The sequence below is a fragment of the Schistocerca serialis genome, chromosome 1, assembly GCF_023864345.2.
Source record: "Schistocerca serialis cubense isolate TAMUIC-IGC-003099 chromosome 1, iqSchSeri2.2, whole genome shotgun sequence".
Taxonomy (NCBI): domain Eukaryota; kingdom Metazoa; phylum Arthropoda; class Insecta; order Orthoptera; family Acrididae; genus Schistocerca; species Schistocerca serialis.
Genome location: NC_064638.1, coordinates 770,056,505 through 770,071,480, shown reverse-complemented (window position 1 = coordinate 770,071,480; position 14,976 = coordinate 770,056,505). Strand labels below are relative to the sequence as shown.

At 43.4% G+C, this 14,976-nt stretch overlaps 1 protein-coding gene across 4 annotated transcripts in view; it reads right to left on the bottom strand.

Annotated features, from left to right (window-relative positions):
- The window catches only part of LOC126482899 (uncharacterized), a 387,862-nt gene that overhangs the window by 223,596 nt on the left and 149,290 nt on the right, over positions 1-14,976 (bottom strand). The window contains exon 1 of one of the 4 annotated variants that reach the window (XM_050106572.1): positions 12,833-12,984. The exons of the other annotated variants lie outside the window; for them this stretch is intronic. The gene's annotated coding sequence lies outside the window, so the exon portion shown is untranslated. Of the gene's footprint in view, positions 1-12,832; positions 12,985-14,976 lie in introns of those variants that run through there. 4 annotated transcript variants of the gene reach the window in all.

Below are 14,976 nucleotides of genomic sequence, written 5' to 3'. Positions count from 1 at the left end.
AACGTGTCCCCACGTTGGTCTCAAGGTTGATAAGAAGTTCATGTGGTAGGACGGTCCCATTTTTCTCCTGCGCGGTTGACGACTGCTGCATGGTCACTGGTGCACATGGGCGTGGTGCAGTACGTCTTCTTCCAAGCGCATCTCACACCTGCTCGATGGAATTTAAATTAGGGGAACGGGCTGGTTAGTCCATTTGCTGCATATCTTCTTGTTCCAAAAGTTTTTGCACCTACGCTATTTGACGCGACCGCGCTTTGTCATCCGTAAAAATAAAATCAGAACCGAATATAGCCCCAAAACGACGCAGATGTGAGAAGGAACAGTGTTACAATACGTTGACTGGTGAGTGTATCATGTTCGAAGATTTGGAGCTCAGAATGCCCATGCAGCATTATGTCTCGCCACTCCATAACGTCTGGACCACCAAAACGATCACGTTCGACAACGCTGGACGTAGCCTCATACAGCGAGAGGTCGTGACACGTAATACTCTCGGAAACATTGGCGAATGTGATCGTTTGCTCTTCCAGCTGTTACAGTGTGGAAAGGTATAATCTTGCATTAGCATACTGGCTTCCAAACGTTTGAAAGTGGTACACTCAACCTATAATGTCATTGTGACACTGTGCATCTTTCCAGAGGTGCATTCAGTCCTGATTTCATTTTATAGATGACAATGCGCGACCGCGTCGAATAGCGCAGATGGACGAGCTCTTGGAACGAGAGGATATTCGGCAAATATATTGACATGCCCGTTAGTAGTAGGGCAAAGTTCGTTTCAGCGTATTTTGTTAGTGCGGGTTGCCTACATCAGGGGCAGGTAGGCACTCTGGGGAAAGCTATTGTTTTCCTTTGACTGACAGGTCATTAACCTGTTGTTCTGCTAAAAGGATCCTTCGTTTTCATTGACAGGTCCTTAACCTATTGTTCCCCCATTCTCCTCCCTCTCCCCCATCCCCTCAGGAAACCTCCAACCCACCCACCCCCTTCCCCCTCGCTGCTACAGGTACACTTTCAGGTCTGAGTTATTGGAATTACTATTTAACTAAATTGATCAATTAATTAACCCCTCCCCTCTAGTAACTCTGCCTGCCCTTCACCCGCACCTCCCCCATCCATACCTGGAAATTGGCTGCTCTGTGGTGGAGAGGAAGGATCTCATGACAGGAACTTCAAGGGCATATTGTTTATTTACAAAAATGCAGTTTGTGGGGGTTGGATTTCTGTCGCTCATCATTCTCTGCTGTTTGGTGAGATGAAGGTCTTGTAAGAAGTAATTACATATATCACTTTTCTTTTTTTATTCCGATCCCACAAGGAATACCATCATGAAACACCTATCACATGTAATTACACAGTGAAGCATGCACCGCCCATTGTCCTCTGTCCACTGGATCACACAGAACGCCACCGCACGCACTGCCAGGAGTCGGGATGCACTGGCGGCCCCTGTGAATTGAAGATGCATCCATCAGCTGCCCAACCACGTGCATGTGTCAGTTTGGGTTCCGCGAGCACAAGGCGGCGGCATCCTTTTCATACTTGATGCCTGAGAAATTCCTTTTGAAGTATGTGTCTACCTAGACACCGTTGCTGGTGTGATGAAACATGTCCTTTGTACCTGCAGTCCAGTGAGATGTTCGCACACCATATCACCCTCAGCAAACTGTTCCAATGTGCACACATACCAATGCCATGAGCCACCACCAGATAGAGAAATAAGGGGATGTGAGCTATTGCTCTCAGGCAACTGCCGACAGCAGCCAGCAGGTGAAAGTAACGTCTGTATTCGAGTATACAGTTAGAGTTCCTCAAGTGTTATACTGACATCACATGTCTATGTAAATAAGAGCCAAATCAACATCTGGGCTGCGCACATATGTTTACCGTTGCTGGCACGATACCTCTCTACCTGTGGATACTGATATCACAGGAATCTTTTCCAATGCTTCCCAGAATAGCACACGGTGCATAGTTCCTAGTGATCCTATCGGGACATGTGAGCTGCATCTAGACATACATGGCAAAAAAGTAGAATATGTGTTGGGACATCGTGGAATATTCCCGCTTCAGCCTTATAGTTTCATGAAGTTTCTATAGCAGACGGCGCTATACATTGTCTTCAGAATGGCGTCAGTAATGGAGGTGTATTCAAGCTAGAGAGCTGTCATTGACTTTATTTTGGCGGAAAACCAGAGCATTGTATAAGAGCCAAGTCGACTTCTCAGAAATTGTAAAGTGTCACGGAAATAGTTAACGATTGCTTTTGTAGGACCTTTCGTAATGTTTCAGCTTGTCTGCATGGAAATTCTTGTCCTAACAGGACCTGTTTACGAAAGTAGCTCAGAATAACACCAAATGCATCCTTCCTTATGGTCCTAATGGGACATCGCGTGTTCCCTTCCCAGAAATCGTGACGTCCTGCTTTCAACTTACGTCTCAGAAACGGTAAACGTGCTCACAGCTAAAAACCCTCATCATGTCTGTGCAAATTCGCGAAGACACCGTTAATCATAAAAGCATTCTTGTTCCTTGGAAAGAGAGCACTCTCTAAGCACAGACAGGAAAATCGGAACAGTTACACAAACGGAATTCGAAGCACTGTCCTACAGAAGAGAAAAATGAGTAGAATTTTTGGTGTCTACAGCTACTGGTCTGGAGATGTCCTAATGTCGCAATAGCAGATGAGTGACAGCATCCCTGCCAGAGATGGATGGTCTGCTTCAGCTTATCTTTGAACACTTGCTTTCCCAGAACTTTCCATAGATACCTTGCCTCCATCTTATTTGAATCCGTTTGTACACGCTCCTATGCCCCAGCACAAAGGACGTTTTGTGAATGAATGGAGCATTCTGATTGGATCTTACTGAATTTACCCTCCAAATTATGAAGCTGCAAGTGTGGAAGCACTGTCCATCTTTTTTTTCTGCAGACGAGATTTTCAGTGGCAAAAAACTATTTTGTACAAATCGCCATATTGCAATGACAATTAAACCCTGCAAAGTGGCCTACAGATCATCAAATACGGAAAGACTGTTACTCAATTACAATGCTCTGCCACTAAGGATGGAAGGTTGAATATTAGAGCATGAAACAGATCTCCAACCCGACAATATATTACAATGTACTGAGTCGATGTAGTAAACATACAATTCATATCCTGTGCCATACAAAATCGCCTCTCTTGCATCATGCATATAGCTATCGACCGCCAGACACTCGTACATACACTCCTGGAAATGGAAAAAAGAACACATTGACACCGGTGTGTCAGACCCACCATACTTGCTCCGGACACTGCGAGAGGGCTGTACAAGCAATGATCACACGCATGGCACAGCGGACACACCAGGAACCGCGGTGTTGGCCGTCGAATGGCGCTAGCTACGCAGCATTTGTGCACCGCCGCCGTCAATGTCAGCCAGTTTGCCGTGGCATACGGAGCTCCATTGCAGTCTTTAACACTGGTAGCATGCCGCGACAGCGTGGACGTGAACCTTATGTGCAGTTGACGGACTTTGAGCGAGGGCGTATAGTGGGCATGCAGGAGGCCGGGTGGACGTACCGCCGAATTGCTCAACACGTGGGGCGTGAGGTCTCCACAGTACATCGATGTTGTCGCCAGTGGTCGGCGGAAGGTGCACGTGCCCGTCGACCTGGGACCGGACCGCAGCGACGCACGGATGCACGCCAAGACCGTAGGATCCTACGCAGTGCCGTAGGGGACCGCACCGCCACTTCCCATCAAATTAGGGACACTGTTGCTCCTGGGGTATCGGCGAGGACCATTCGCAACCGTCTCCATGAAGCTGGGCTACGGTCCCGCACACCGTTAGGCCGTCTTCCGCTCACGCCCCAACATCGTGCAGCCCGCCTCCAGTGGTGTCGCGACAGGCGTGAATGGAGGGACGAATGGAGACGTGTCGTCTTCAGCGATGAGAGTCGCTTCTGCCTTGGTGCCAATGATGGTCGTATGCGTGTTTGGCGCCGTGCAGGTGAGCGCCACAATCAGGACTGCATACGACCGAGGCACACAGAGCCAACACCCGGCATCATGGTGTGGGGAGCGATCTCCTACACTGGCCGTACACCACTGGTGATCGTCGAGGGGACACTGAATGGTGCACGGTACATCCAAACCGTCATCGAACCCATCGTTCTACCATTCCCAGACCGGCAAGGGAACTTGCTGTTCCAACAGGACAATGCACGTCCGCATGTATCCCGTGCCACCCAACGTGCTCTAGAAGGTGTAAGTCAACTACCCTGGCCAGCAAGATCCCCAGATCTGTCCCCAATTGAGCATGTTTGGGACTGGATGAAGCGTCGTCTCACGCGGTCTGCACGTCCAGCACGAACGCTGGTCCAACTGAGGCGCCAGGTGGAAATGGCATGGCAAGCCGTTCCACAGGACTACATCCAGCATCTCTACGATCGTCTCCATGGGAGAATAGCAGCCTGCATTGCTGCGAAAGGTGGATATACACTGTACTAGTGCCGACATTGTGCATGCTCTGTTGCCTGTGTCTATGTGCCTGTGGTACTGTCAGTGTGATCATGTGATGTATCTGACCCCAGGAATGTGTCAATAAAGTTTCCCCTTCCTGGGACAATGAATTCACGGTGTTCTTATTTCAATTTCCAGGAGTGTATATTGCGAAGACAGACTGCATAAGCACATGCACCATAGGTATACTCCTCGCTGCACTAGATATTTGCCATGAGGTCGGGTAGTGATCCACTCCTGACACGCGATCAGAGCGCCCTCAGTGGACCAAAGTCACTCTCAGAACTGTAGCACAAAGTTGGGGTCGGTTCCCCTCGGCACAAAGACATTACTGTCCCTGGCTCGACCTGCTTCCTTGCTTGCTTTTCACACCCATCTCCAGACTTCAGGATTACAAGAGCATATGTAATTTCACATGGTCTGCCAGAATATCATGCCATCTTTGCGGGACACTCATATATATACCGCGAAGACTGTTGTACAAAGGCTGGGTCGGTTCCCCTCAGCGCAAAGGCGTCACCGTTTCTGGTCCCAACCTGCTTGCTTGCTTGCTTTCTACACCAATCTGGGATTACAAGGACACATGTATTTTCACATGGTTTGCCAGAATATTTACCATTTACGAGATAATTATCGATATAATGCACATAGCAATCTCGCTTGCGTAACAGTATCGCTTGCGCAACATAATTCCAAAGATATAGACTGGAAATTATTTCTCTAGAAACCCGAAACTTTAGCAAGGTGGAGTGTGCTGTAAACCACTGAGTAATTAGAAACTTATCCCGTCTGTGAAGACCTTTACGTGAAAACTCGAAAAAAAAAAGAGTAGAGGAAACTGATATTTCCACTTACGAATACAGATGTCAGTGATGTAAAAGTTTCCAAATCATCCCTGTAATTTAAAAAAGCCAGCTAAGGTGTTTCTCATGTCTAGAGAACCAGCAAACGTGTCTTCTACCTGTTTTTCAGCTGCTAGATGAGCACACCACAATCGATGTTCTCCCAACTAAATAAAGACGGGAAGTGTGAAGAAGCAGTCAATCGGACAATTTACATGGGATGGAATAATGGTCCAGCGCAAACACACATGTCCATATTGGATCTTCTCAAATTTCCATGAGAACACGACAGCTATCCAACACATACTAAGTGTTAGTTCGCTATTTGGCCATCTAGAGGACGACATGATTAATTCAGCTACATTCCTGCATCCCAACAGGCCTCTCCATTTGGACAGTTCCTACCGTTAGCCGGTAACGTGAATCATTCCCGCCACAGACCACTGCTGCCGCACCAAGCACCCCTAGACACAATTATCCTAGGAAACGAGTCACAAACACATTTGATCGCTATACTTACAATTAAATGTTACGATCATGGTCTCAATCGGATGACATTCGACAATGAGCGAAGTATCAGAAATACACCCTGCTGACAGCTGTGGCCCTGGAAATAGAAGTATCTGTACCATTCTTATGACTTGACAAATTTTTCCCTTTGCTATCACAGTATTCCACGTCAAATCCATACCTTCCTTATGACCGGACATAGTCATTTCCTTTGCACATGTCGGAACACACACACATACTTTATAAGCCGGATGCACATGGTGAACCTATCACACACCCCCTACTACTAATACATCGCCAATAAATGTTTGCTGGCTGTATGAAATAATACTGAGAGAAAATCAGCAATAGGTGGAAAGGTCTCATCAGTTTTCTTTTTGTGAGTGGTACCACCGTGTCTTAGAAAGAGAGATGTAATCGTCTTACAAACCGCCAGATATTAAAAACATGACCACATTACTGCCACAAGCAGTCTTGGTTCTACAGGTGCAGACAAGTGTCCTTGTTAAAAGCTACACCGGCTTTATAAATCGAGGTATGACATTACTTATGAATGAAGTGGTTTTTCCAGACAAATACCATGACACTGAATATAGACGGTGATCACTGGAGTACATATTATCAGACCAACAGTGGCGGTTACACGTCGCCTGTGGTACAACCTCGTACTAAAATTACTGAATTTAGAAAGTGATTCGGCTAAGGAACGTGGTATGACACCAGTATTTGCAACATCCTCATGCCACCACTAGATATTTCTCCAGTATTTGTAACGCATTCTGTCTCGATGCCATGTCAGTGGTTCTATGATATATCCACTGGGTTATAGGCGAAGGTTGATTGAGAAGGATCACAAACAATAGATGATGTGCTGATTGAGGTCGTAAGAAATGTTCACAGGCTTTTCAGATCTGTAGTGTTACGATGTCCGCTAGAAATGCTGTCTGGGATTTGGAATCAAGCCTTTCCATTCAACCACATACCTGCATTGGATGCTATGGAGAAGTCCTTTAATGATTGCAGCCACTAGTGAATAATATTTCTGGCACCATCTTATCTCGTAACAAGTCACCTTTCTGGAACCTACCTGCTTCAGTAAAATTCCAATATCGTTTTAAGTAGTCCGTTAGCCTCTTGCAACTTTGCACATGTGATCCTTCCAGTTTAAGTCGGAACTGAGCAGTTGTCAGAGACAGCTATATCCTCCACCTTCTGCAACCCGTGTAGAAACAGAGTGACCTGAATTTGTGCGACAGGACCATGTTTTGACCATTCAGTGGAAATGGGAACAAGTTGTCATAGCTTCACCAACAGTGTACGATGTGTAAGGTCAGCGCCTTATGAAGCCTGCTCCTGCAACATGAGGTAGCAGAAAAGACAATGCAGGAACTGGGAGCAGAATGAGGATTTTGCTACAGCAGTGTGTTGTGTCCCGAAACTACATACAGATACTACAGTCCGAAGCAGTTTCGTGTCCCTCAGGGCCCATTCACGTCTATCACTCCAACATGCTATCATCGTTATTCTGTACCATCCAACAGAGAAAAATTACGGACTATGAAAGCTCTAATAACTTCAACCGATAGAGAACTTGATAAGATTTTTACTGCATCTCTCTCCTCCCATATACTGAAAACAAATACCGTCTGCATGCTGGCATCGACCACATGCGATAATGCATAGACTAGTTTAAAATTGCATTGCCTGTACTGTAGGAGGATGACCATATCCCACAAACTATATTGTAAGTCACAAGATACGCTCTGTGTGACCCTGTGTCGTTGTTTGAAACATCACTTTTTTCTCTAGTGTAACACGCTTACTACACTGCCATACAGCACATACACGTTCAGTTCTGAAAAACGGAAAGATCTATTGCATTCAGGGTATCACCAAAGAAAAGCATATTCTTTTCAAATAATTACTTTTCAGCTGATAAGGTAAGTTCTCAGTGACAGTTTGCAGGTGCCGACGGAATCATTTGCTGCGAGATGCATTCAGTCTACGTTTTTGAGACACGGCTGCACTTACATACTCATACATTTATTAATTTGAGTCACTATGGAGCACCTTTCTTGATTTTGAATCAGTACAGTATCAGGGACTTTAATATTCTATTAGATAGCTACGCATTCCAATAGGGAAGACTCTCCACATGATTCCATGTTGCAAAAGATCTGTGGCCCATTCTGTTGCACACTTGTGAATAACACTCATTTACGATTCAGATTACTACTATCCGATTATTATTATTATTTTGGGGCTGGATTTCAGGGTTAATTCATAAGTTTCGGATCTGCACATTGTAATGGTACTTGAATTACGTAACCATTATGGTACCTCACCTGAATCTCTCGATACCAGTAATATTCTACTGTATTTCTGTTAACTACTTAACATATTTCTGAGACAACATTCAGATTTGATTTCACTTTTGATACATCGATATGTTTATATTGCAATGATATTATTCTTATGTGTATTCTTTCTTTTGTCACTATGATCTTTGACGTACTTGTAACTCTGATTTTTGGGCGCGTAAGCGATTAGTTAGTTAGTTGGTTGTTAACTTGTTAGAGAGTCGGACCTTGAGAAAGTCAAGTCGTGGACGTCATGTTGGAAAGGCGAATATTGTCGTCAGCCTATAAAATGTGAACTTTAACAGTGACTGTTAAGAAGATGTTTTCAAGCATGTTTTGTATTGTGAAGTGATGTTTAGTGTGTCGCGTGATATTGCAATAAAAGCAATTAAAAGGAAGTGTAACTTAATTTTGGAGTGCTGATTATTTTTTTACATCACCATTGTCCAGCAAAAGTGTAATCTCCAAGAATGGTTTGTGAAGCGCATCTACAAAACTTCTGAATATAGCAGAATAAAATCTAGGCCTCTTTGCATCCGAGCTTGGAATCATCACCACCTAGATTTTCAACGATAGAGCCATGATTTTACAACGAGACCAGCGTGGGAAACACAAAAAGATGAGTGCCTAGTTTTTTCATTATTACATGAAATGACTATTAACTGTGCTCTAATGACACCTGCGTCATAATATGACTGTTGTTGCCCGAAAATGCAGTATTTAGCAGCGTGAGCAACACCACAATCGTTATTAAAATTTTGACCTTTGTTGTGGTAGGGTTGTTAGAACATGCATGTACAGAAAACGAACTAAACTGTAGTTACAGTACTATTGGTACACAGAGAGGATCAAAGAAACACAAGGATTGAATAAAAATAAGGAAACACCGCGAGAAATGCATTCTAAACATAAGTGGAGACGCTCGTCAAACCTGGCATCCACCTCACCCTCCCCCCTTCCCAGGTGAACCATGGACCTTGCCTTCGGTGGGGCGTCTTGTGTGCCTCAGCAATAGAGGTAACCGTACTGTAGGTACAACAACAGAGAGGTGTCTGCTTAGAGACCAAACAAACGTGCGGTTCCTGAAGGGGGAAAGCAGCCTTTTCAGTGCATGCCGGGGCAATAGTCTATAGAACTACAGCTGTAATATTTCCCGAGGGCATGCAGCTCCACTGTATGGTTAAATGGCGATGGCACCCTCTTGAATAAAATATTCCGGAGGTAAAATGTTCCTCTATTCGGATCTTAGTGCGGAAACTACACAGGATGATGTCGTCATCAGGAGGAACAAAACTGGCGTTCTATGGATCGGAGCGAGGTATATTAGATACGCTAATGGGGCAGGTAGGTAAGAAAATTTAAAAACGTAAATGAATAGGTTAGAGTTGGATATGGTGGGAAATAATGAAGTTCGGTGGCATGAGGAACAGGACTTATGATCAGGTGAATACAGGGTTATAAATACAAAGTCAAATTAGGGATTATGCTGGAGTGGGTTTAATAATGATAAAGAAAATAGGAATGTGGGTAAGCTACTATGAACAGCGTAGTGAACGTATCAACGCAGCCAAGATAGACATGAATCCCATGCCTTCAACACTGGTACAAGTTTATATGCCAACTAGCTCCGCAGATGATGAAGAGACTGAAGAAATGCATGAAGAGACAAAAAAATTATTAACATGGGAAAAGGAAAAGAAAATTTAATTGTAATGGGGCTCTGGAATTCTATAATAGGAGAAGGAAGAGAAGGAAAAGTAGTCGATGAATATGGACTGGGAGATAGGAACGAAATAAGAAGCCGCCTGGTAGCATTTTGCACAAAGCATAATTTAATCATCACTAACACTTGGTTTAAGAATCGTGTAATAAAGTTGGTACGTCGTATAAGTGGCAGAGACCTAGAGACACAGGAAGGTTTCAGATGCATTGTATAATGATAAGACAGAGATTTCGGAACCAGATCTTAAATTGCAAGTCATTTCCAGGGGTAGATGTGGACTCTGACCGCAATTTATTGGTTATGAAATATAGATTAAAACTGAAGAAATTGGAAAAAGTTAAGAAATTAACAAGATGGGACCTGGGTAAGTTGAAAGAACCGGAGGCTGTTGAGAGCTTCAGAGGGAGCATTATACAACGGTTGACTAGAAAAGGGAAAAGGAATGCAGTAGAAGACGAATGGGTAGGTTTAAGATATGAAATAATGAAGGTAGCAGAGGGTCAAATAGGTAAAGAAACAAGGCCTAGTAGAAATCCTTGGATAACACAAGAGATATTAAATTTTAATTGGTGAAAGGAAAAAAATATAAAAATGCAGAAAATGCAGCAGGCGATAGGGAATAAAAACATTTAAAAATCGAGACAGACAGGAAGCGCAAAATGGCTACGCAGGAATGAGTAGAGGATAACTGTAAGGATTTAAAAGCATATTCCCCTTGGGAAAGAAAAATACCGTATACAGGAAAATTAAACAGACCTTTGGAGAAAAGTGAAGCAGCTGTATGAGTATCAGGAGTGCAGATGGAAAACCAGTCCTAAGAAATGAGGGAAACTGAAAGATAGAAGGATTACATAGAGAGTCTATACAAAGAAATGAAGGCAATGTTATAGAAAGTGAAGAGGACGTAGGTGAAAATTATATGGGAGATATGATACTGCGAGAAGAATTTGACAGAGCTCTGAAAGATCCAAGTTGAAACAAGTCCCCTGGAGTAGACGATATTCCGTCAGAACTACTGATAACCTTGGGAGAACCAGCCATGACAAAACTCTTCCATCTGGTGTGCAAAAGTTATGACACTGCGAAATACCCTCAGACTTCAAGAAGAATGTAATAATTGTAATTCCTATGAAATTAGTTGCTGTCATTTGTGAAAATTACTGAACTATCAGTTTTACAAGTCATGGTTGCGAAGTACTAACAGAAATTCCTTACAGAAGAATGAAAAAGAACTGGTAGAAGTCGACATCGGGGAAGATCAGTTTGGATTCCGGAGAAACGTAGGAAAGCGCGAGGCAATACTGACCCTACGACTTATATTAGAGCTATATTAAGGAAAGTCAAACCCATGTATAGCATTTGTAGACTTAGAGAAAGCTTTTGACTGTTTGAGTGGAATATTCTGTTTGAAATTCTGAAGGTAGCAGGGGTAAAATACAGGGAGCGAAAGGCTATTTACAATCTCTACAGAAACCAAATGGCAGTTACTCGTATAAGAGCCGAGGGGCACGAAAGGGAAGCAGCGGTTGAGAATGGAGTAAGACAAGGTTGTAGCCTATGTCCAATGTCATTCGGTACAGTAGCTGAATGGAATGAACAGTGTCTTGAAAGGAGGATATAAGATGAACATCAACAAAAGCGTCTAACTGGGCTAATACTCCGGCTTTGGTGGTCTTGCAAGATCTCCGAAATTATTCCTCCTTTCAGGAAGGAAACTTGACTTTCAGAAGACAGGTGCATCAGCATTACAGTGATCGCTCAAAAGAGTCCAACAGTTCAACAATGAAAATGAACCTAGCATGCAACTTGAAATGTTCACATCCACAATTTTTCCAACGGTGGAAGTCATGTTAGACGAAAGATTAGTGTTTTATCCATCTTCATCAACTGCAGCTGTATCTATGGAAATAAACAGCAACCAGTTGCTGATTATTTTGGTTTAGACGAAAGAGTACATTGTGACATCTCTGCATTACTCTTCCGTAGACATTTACACAAATAACAATTCCAAGAAAGTTACTATTTATAGGAAACTAAAAATGGTACCCACAAGGAAAAACAAAATTAGAGGAGTAGAAGGATTTCATAATTCCTGATTTAAAATGTCAAATAATTTTTTAAAACCATAATACACTGCTTTGGGCAATACAGCAGCTTCACTTCGCTGTCAGTCATTAACTTTAGTGGGATATCATCAAAAGTTGATGTTTAGGAGGTGGCAAGGACGTGTATCCTTTGTTTGTTCACTTCACACTTTCTGGTACTGTTCGACAGTGATCACAAAGACAAGCATCTATCAAGTAGACAGTGAAAAGCTGTGAGTAGATATCTTAACATGAGAACGTTAACAGAGTGGAAAGAATTACAATTTTCATTGCCTCTATCTAAACAAATTTCTCACCAGGAGTTACAGTAGAAAGAACGTTGTGTATAGCCATACACATTTTACATATTTTTAGCGTTTAATTCCAGATTAGTGAGTAGGAATGTTATATTAAGAGCTTGGATCTTAATAAGTCTAGGCAGTCTACGTCATTCCATTTTGAGAAAATATGAATATGTAACTCAGGTATGTACAGTAAAGAGACTTGCGAGTGTAGATGCTAAATATCTGATGTGTACGACAGTAGCTTCGCACTTGCCACGTCAACAGGGAAGCTGCTTCTGGACGTGGGTCTGTCTAGCAACGCCGCTTGTATTTCCCGGTCAGCACCCGCCTCAGATAACAGGCTTCAGTCATTAGTTGAGAAGAACCAAACGTGCCAAAAAATCCACTTGTACTTAGATAGTAGTAACATTTCAAAGGGCACCTAAATATTTATTACTAGTCGCTCAAGAAAAATTGAACTTCTTCAATACCTCTTACAACACTAGAACACATGCAGCTTACCTGAAAGTAACGGTGGGTATTTAAAGCTGCTTTAGTGAGGTGGTATCTTTCGGTGCTTGGGAACAAAATCCGTCAACAAGAGTGTGGGCGCTAAAAAGCCCTGCGGACGTTGTAGCAGCTCGACCACGGAGAACTGGTTGTCAGGGGCACGCGCCGGCCCAGTATGACCCAGATAAGCCTCTGTGCTCCAGACAGACGCGAAACGCGTGTAGGTCAGTCACGTGTAAACACACACAAGTCTGCTCTACAGCTGGCGGTTCTTCTCAACTTTCAGGAAACGGCACCTGGAATGAAAATCCCGACTTCCTAAGCCGTTTCCGTTGTCACGTAATTCCTCGCCACGATATCCGCCAGGGGAAATAAATAACTCTTACTTGAACGCTTGTAGTGCACTGTTTAGATGGTTCTTGTTTATTTTTCAGGAAGTATTGTTCATTCCCGACGTAAACGGAAAACTAAATTACACACGAGAACAGAAAGACAGCTATCAATAACATGAAAACATACGAAAGAACATGATACAACTGTGTTGCACAGAATTTAATCTGTCGTATGGCTGCAATTGGTAGCGAGATGGATGCAAACAGGACTATTGTATCATTCGTCATCCAGTGTAGTACTTAGTTCCGTCAGACGTGAGGTAATCTACTCTAAAAGCGGCCGCAGCGGCTTAATAATGTTGGGGGTGGACTATTAAGATGGCCAGGAATGCTCACTGCAATATTCATCTATGAATATATGAACGAGGATAGTAGTGTCATTTAGCATTGTCTTGAATAACAAGGCCATTGTTAGGTAACGTCATCTAAATTTGTTTTCTGCAAACCACTCATGGTGCACCAGCTATATCTACGTCTCTATGACTACTGTGCAACCACACTTCAGTGTATGGTAAAGGTTTCATAGAACCACTGTCACACTATTTCTCGACCGTTCAACTCTCGAACAGTACTTGGAAACAATTAACACCTAAATCTTTCTGTGTCAGTTCTTGTTTTCATAATTATACTTCGATGGCCATCTATCCCTATGTGTGGAGGAGAAAGTTGGTGATTGAAATTTCGTGAAAAGATATCGTCATAACGAAAAACGCCTTTGTTCTAATGAATGGTTTCCACCTAACTAACTTATCATATCCATGATACACTTTCCCCTATTTCGCAATAATACAGAATTGGCTGCCCCTCCACTTTATCTCTCCGTCAACCCTGTCTGGTAAAGATCCCACACCGCGCAGCAATGTTCCAGAAGAGGAAGAACAGGCGTAGTGTAGCCAGTCTCTTTAGCAGGCTATCTAACTTGTCATCCAATTTGTCCACATAACGCTCAGCCATATGTTATCAATGTAGAGCAAGAGCAATTGTACACTACAAAATTACGACCACGCCTCCACGTTTAACTCAAATGAACTGGTGGTCTCATTTATAAACTTCCTTGGAAAACCTTCACTCACAGATTAGATCCGTTGTTGGAAACGAGGGGAAGGGCATCATATTTTCCTATCACAATTACGTCAGATTATCTTATCTCGGTTTCATTTGCGCCATGGTGATGCATTCTTCATGTTTCGGAGATTACCATCAGATTGCAGATGTTCAGATATTTCGTGGCGTAGGGGAGATAGAAGGGTGAAGAGTGAAGCATAATTCTGACTGCCCAAACAGTGGAAAGATAAAATTTGAACCTTCTACAACCCAGTTACGCGGAACGAAAAAAGGGCCACCACAGGCATTTGAACAAACTTAACGAGAAGTCCTATTTGCCAACCGGGCTCTTGACTACGTCCGCCGGCCGAGGTGGCCGTGCGGTTAAAGGCGCTGCAGTCTGGAACCGCAAGACCGCTACGGTCGCAGGTTCGAATCCTGCCTCGGGCATGGATGTTTGTGATGTCCTTAGGTTAGTTAGGTTTAACTAGTTCTAAGTTCTAGGGGACTAATGACCTCAGCAGTTGAGTCCCATAGTGCTAAGAGCCATTTTCTTGACTACGTCAAGGAGGAAGTTGGATGAAAGCTGCTAAACGAGTTGGTGCATCTTCAAATCCAAACGTTGATAATCAGTACTTACCCTTACGATACTCTACACTTGTTTCTCTACGTTTCTGCTAACACGACGTCGCAATACTCAGCCTTTATAGTCACTGGCAA